This window comes from Elephantulus edwardii, unplaced genomic scaffold, assembly GCF_000299155.1.
Source record: "Elephantulus edwardii isolate Elephantulus edwardi_28Jun2011 unplaced genomic scaffold, EleEdw1.0 scaffold00093, whole genome shotgun sequence".
NCBI lineage: Eukaryota > Metazoa > Chordata > Mammalia > Macroscelidea > Macroscelididae > Elephantulus > Elephantulus edwardii.
The window spans coordinates 13034529-13041128 of NW_006399843.1; positions in this window are offsets into that span (position 1 = coordinate 13034529).

The window sequence follows — 6600 nt, forward strand, 5'->3', positions numbered from 1 at the left end:
GGTGCCAAGACTGTTGACTGTGGAGCCAAGCAAACTAAAGCTGTGTACAATCTCAATCTCTTCACCATCCATCCTGATGCTGCCAATTGGTCCAGTGGTAAGAATCTTTGTCTTCTTGACATTGAGCCTCAATCCATATTGTAGGCTGCAGTCCTTGACACTCTGCAGCAGGCGCTTTTCACAATGATTTTTGATCCTTCACTGTTGCTGCTTTTGTCTAGGTCATGGTCTAAAGAGCACAGGAATCTCCGAAGGGCATTCTCCACTTTTTCATTATTGCTGTTTTCCACTAAGCTCTGTGGCAAAGTCAAAGGAAATGGCCTAGGAAAGCCATTTTAAAAAATAAACCCACTATGCCACAAATCTGTAAAAGGAACCCTGCTAAGAGAGTAATAGGCCTGCTAAGAGAAAGGTCAGTGGTTTGAATCCACTCGGAGGGAGAAAGATGAGGCAATCTCTTCCTGTAACTATGTACAGCCTCAAAATATAAACTGTAATAGAAGTTTGTTCAGCAGCATTTTTTCCCTGAATTTCTTAATACTTCTGATATTTGTCAGATTTTTTAAATTGGGAATTTGTTGTGATTTCTTCATCCTAGATAAAGTTTCTGTTTTATACTTTAAAAAAGTTTTGCTGCTTCCGAAACTCAGTGTAATGTCATGTCACTATGAATCAGAACTACTCATGTACAATAACGGTGTTAGTTTTAAAAAATTTTAAGTACTGCAAAAATTATAAAAATATGAAACAGACATGAAATCATAGCATTCTGTTGGAAAAATCCCAATAAGCTTGCTCACCAAAATGTTATCATGAACCTTCAATGTGTAAAACAAAAAATTATCATCTGTAATAAAACAAGTTATGATTATAAATAGCTCTTAAAACAGCAAAATGCACAAGGCAGACTTTTTTTCACTAATTAAATGAAATTATTATTTGAGTTCAAGAAGTCTTCAGGGGATATTTTTGGTTTAAATTTTAGAGATTATTTCAGGGTAATAGTTTCAGGGTTCATGCACTTCCCTTGAGGAATTTACTTTTAAAAAAAATGCATAAATCATGGAGCATTTCCTACATCAGTGCACAGATTCACTTAACAGAATGGAGTTTGTTTAGCCATAGACATAAAAATGGTCAGTTCTGCTCTACCAAGTAAGGTTTTGTTCTCAGTAATTGACTGTGTGGCCAATTATCCTGTAGATTCCATTTCAAATAGAAAAGATTTTAATGCAGCCTGGGTCTCTGTGACAGGTAAGCAGTGCTAGGTGCTGGGAAGCTTGGGTGGAGATGATGTGGCAAAATACCCTCAGAATTAGTCTGATGGTAAAGCAGCATGTCCATGGTTTCATGCACTTACTTAAAACCTGCTGAATGACTGCAGACTTGGGAGACTATGAAAATCACCGTTCTCTGCTCCTGAGACCTCCCACCCCCAACTTACCCTTGGTCAAGTATAGTTTTTGCTGTAGCTGTTGAGAAGTAGCTCCTGCTTTAGAACTGGGTATCTGTTCCCTTGGGAGGTGCAGCAGGTGCAAATACTCTGGGGAGTCAGCTGTTTTGTTCTCTGACCACAGAGGAGAAGTCAGTTTCACAAGAATCAAGAACAAGTTGTAGAACCATTAGAAATTTTTTATTACTAATTTTAATGAAAATTTACAGAGACTTTGGATTTCCATTCATTCACTGTTGCACTTTTCTCCCTGCCCACCCCTCCCCACAAGTTCACTCTTCTCTTTGAAAAGTAAAATTCTTTGTTTGTTATACAATCCCTCCCCCCAGGTCCACTCCACTATGCAGCCTTAGTTCTGGACTCCTGGCATGACAATAATACCTATAATACTTAATCACATATCCCTTTTAAACAGTTTTCTCCCTCATCTGCTTCAATGCAGTATGCATTATTGAACCCATCTTTTTCAGTCTCGCCCCAAACCTGATGTCAGTCCTGCTTTACAACAGTGGCACCATGCCACATGTCCTTTTGTGACTGAGATATTTCCCTCAGCATAATGTCCTCCAGAGTCACCCATTTTGAATAATATTGCATGAGTTCCTTGTTTTTCAATGCAGCATAGTATTTCATTGTGTGAATATACCACAGCTTCTCTGTATGTTTGTTTGTTGATGGGCACTTAGGTTGTTTCTAACTCCTTGCTATTATGAACAAAGCCGTGATAAACATGGGTGTGTATGTATCTGCCTGGATGTCAGTTATGGTCTCTTTGGGGTATATTCCCAGTAGTGGAATTGCTGGGTTAAATGATATCTCTGTTTGCAGCTTTTTGAGAAAGTGCCACACTGCCTTCCATAGTGGTTGCATCATCTTACACTCCCACCAACAGTGAATAAGGGTTCCAGTTTCTCCACAACCTCACCATCATTTGTTGTTTGCTGTTCTGTTAAATTTTGCTATTCTTACTGGGGTGAGATGACATCTTATAGTTGTTTTGATTTGCATATCTCTTAGAGCTAGGGATTTTGACCATTTCTTCATGTGTTTGTTGGCCATCTGAATGTCTTCTTTAGGGAAGTGTCTGTTCATATCCTGTGCCCATTTTTCAATTGGATTGCTTACCTTTATCTTGTTGTGGTGAGACATTTTTAAATATATAACACCTGACTTCGACTGAAGGCAGCTAATAATTCCCCCCCCTTTTTTTAATTTCCTAGGCCATATAAATGGAATTCTTGTGGCCTAGCTGTAAGAAGCTATGCTGCAATCCCAAAGGCAGTTCAAATACATCAGCTGCTCCATGAGAGAAGGATGGGCAGTCTCCTCCCATGCGATTTACAGCCTCTGAAAACCCACCAGAGGGTCAGCCATCAGTGAGTGGGTACATATAAAGGGAGCTCTGGTGGCCTAATCCATTAGGAATTTCACTGCTAACCCTAAACCCACACACCTCTCTGGTGGTGTGAATCCACCACCTATTCCAAGGAGAAAGACAGGCAGTTATTTACTGCCTTGGTGGGTAAGTATAAAAGTCATGCTAAAAAAAAAAGTCATGCTAATTTTTTTTGTCTCCTAGTACCTCGTACTAGACTTGATAGCACCTAATAACAACAACAACAGTACATTTATAAAACAATACACTGATTATTGGTCAGAATAGCTTGTTAACAACACTGAAGACTGTACTCCCGCCTCCTGGTATGCAGAAACACAGGATAAGAACATTACTATCTTGCAGAACATATGCTAAATTAACAGAAGATTAAAATGGACACACTAGGAAAAGCACATGCCTACCTTATAAACCACATCATGTAGTGAGCTGAGGGTGGTGGGAATCAGGGAGACCCGTTGCCATCAAATTGATTCCAACTCACAGTAACCCTGTACAACTGCCAGTATCATTTACAAAGCTGTAAATCTTTACCCTCTGTGTAACAGGCTGCCTTGTCTTTCTCTAGCTGAGTGCCTGCTGAATATAAACCACTGTGACCTTTCAGTTGGCAAAGGTTAGCAGTGGGATGCTTTAACCACTGTAGCATGGAGAGAAGGATCTGACAAAAGTATTACCCAACAATTCCATTCTGAGGTTTATATACACATAGCCAGTCTCATTGACTCCAACATGCCTACCCTCATTACTCCAGTTACTGTGTCAATCCATCTCATCCTGTATCTTCCTCTCCTCTCTTGTGTTGTCCCTCCACCCTTCTGAGCATGACGTCTTTCTCCCAGGACCGTCTGTCCCTCCTGGCCACATCCTGAAAGTATGTGAGACAGAGCTTCAAAATCCTACCCTCTCAAGAGAAACAATATGCAACAACCTAAATGAATTTTGCAGACATTACTGACTGAAAAGCCACAAACCAAAGGATACATACTATTTCACATATATAACATTTAGAAATTGGAAAAACTAAGCTATGGTAATTTAAGTCTAAGAAAGAAAGATGAGAAGTCTTCTCCCATTAAGATTCAACAGCTCTGGAAAATGGAGGGAGGGTCTCTATGAGTGGGGATCAGCTTCTTGGTGGTTACTGGGTGAGTGTGTAATATAAGTCAGGATGGTGTTCACGCTGGGGAAAGGAATATATACAAGGGGGTCTAAGGATGATTTCTATGGGTCCTGGCAGTGTTGTTTGCTATGGTGGTTACAGTGGCTGTGTCCAGTTTGTAAAAATTCAGTTAAGTACAGTATTGTGCTTTTTTTTTTTTGCATGTTTTCAATCTATATGCAGAACAGATCATCCGAGACGCTGGGCTATACAAAGAAGAATGTGGCATCAGGATTGGTGAAAGAATCATAAACAACCTGTGTTATGCAGATGACACAACCCTGCTTGCTGAAACTGAGGAGGACTTGAAGCGCTTGCTGCAGAAGATCAAGGACTACAGCCTCCTATATGGACTGAAGCTCAACATCAGGAAAACAAAGATTCTAACCACTGGGCCAATTGGCAACATCAGTATGGATGGTGAAGAGATTGAGATAGTTAACAGTTTTAATTTACTTGGCTCCACAGTCAACACTCTTGGTAACAGCAGCCAGGAAATCAAGAGATGGATTGCATTGGGAAAGTTGGCTGTGAGGGACCTCTCAAGGGTACTGAAGAGCATTGACGTCAGACTGGAGACTAAGGTGCACCTGACCCAGGCTATAGTCTTCGCAATTACGTGCTATGCATCAGAGAGTTGGACAGTGAATAGGGTTGATAGAGAGAGAATTGATGCCTTTGAGCTGTGGTGCTGGAGAAGAGTGTTGAATATACCATGGACTGCTAGGAGAACAAACAGGTTTGTCCTGGCGAGGGTGAAGCCAGAATGTTTCCTGGAGTCAAGGATTCCAAAGCTTCATCTGACATATTTTGGACATGTTGCAAGGAGGGACTGTCAGTCCTTGGAGAGGGACATCATGTTTGGCAAAGTGGAGGGGCGGCAAAGGAGAAGAAGACCTTTGATGAGATGGATCGATTCTGTGACTGAAGAGGTGGGAATAAGTGCATTTGAGATGGCTAGGTTGGCACAGGATAGAAGAGCGTATAGAAAAAAAAAGAGCGTATAGAGCTCTTGTACATAGGGTTTCTATGAGTCACAAGCGACTCGATGGGACATCGCAACACAACAACATGCCATATTTCAATTAAAATGTTTAAATTATTAGAAATAAAAGTAGTATTTTTTCTTTTATTCTTATGTATCCACACAAAAGACTTGAGGGTTTGATTTTCTTAGAACCTGAGGCAAGAGAAAAATTACTTTCAGCAGGAGGAACTGCACTAAGATAAAGGTTGTTTCATTATAACAATGTTTTTAGTATTTAAAAAGAAATTTGTAGCTACTGAACAAAACCAAGAAAACATGAGGAAAAAACAAGAGAAGTTCCATTTTCAAATTAAATTTACTTTAGCATTACAACAAATATGAATTCACATACTCTTTGATGGCAATAGTATTTTTAACCATATTTCATTTAATTTATTGAGACCATTTTCCTTTTTTGTTGTTGTTGTATAATGTTGAGTCTGATCCAAATGGCAAAGGAGGAGACTGCCGTCCTTCTCCAGTGGAGCACCTGGATTTGAACCACACACCTTCAGGATTGCAGCACAGCTTCTTGCCACTAGGCCACCAGAGCTCCGAGACCATTTTCCTATGTAATTTTTTCCACTTCAGGATTTCCAGTGGGTATAAAACTATAGAAAAGTATAATAATTTATTTACCAAAATTACTTTTGTTTGATAATTATTTTCTTTTTTAAAAAAAATTATTTTTTTTCCTCATGAACCCCTGGTTACTTTTGACCGTTTAATAAAGTCCTGCAAAGTGGAAGTTTTATTAAATGCCAACCTTTACAGTATTGCTTAGCTTCTGCCCTAATGTCTACTTTAACAATAATCAGATGAATAGAAATAATATATATATCCCATGTGTCAATGATGAGTATATGAATGACAACATACTTACATGGTATATACTTTAACTACACACAGTGGCTTTATTCAGGAGCTGGGAATAGTTTCTTCAAACAGATTTCTCTCTCATACAGACTTTTTTACAATATCATAACAATTAAAAAAATTATCTATGGCAACATTTACTACATTAATGCAAAACCATTCGGCATGAATTCATGAAGTTGAATGAGTTTTGCACGCTGGAGACAATTATTTTCTTTTGCTATAATAAAAGGTGTAATGCTAGGGAGCTCTGGTGGCCTAGTGGCAAGAAGCTGCACTGCAATCCCAGAGGTACGAGGTTTGAATCCACCAGGTGCTCTGCAGGAGAAGGAGGGGCAATCTCCTCCTGTGCGCGCGCGCGCGCACACACACACACACACACACACACACACACACACACACACAGGTGTAATGCTATGGTGGTGTTCTTAGGTGCTGTCTAAGACTCACAGCAGTCTCTGACATATTCAAGCTTATCACTGCAGATACAGCGTCAATCCACCTGATTGAGGGTTTTCTTCTCTTGCACCTTCTCAAGCACGATGTCCCTTTCCAAGAAACAGCTTCTCTTAGCAACATGCCCAAAGTATGTGAGACCAGGTTTTATCATCTTTGCTGCTAAGGAGCACTCTGGCTACACCTTCTCCAAGATAGATCCGTTTGTTCTTTAGGCAGTCCATGGGATA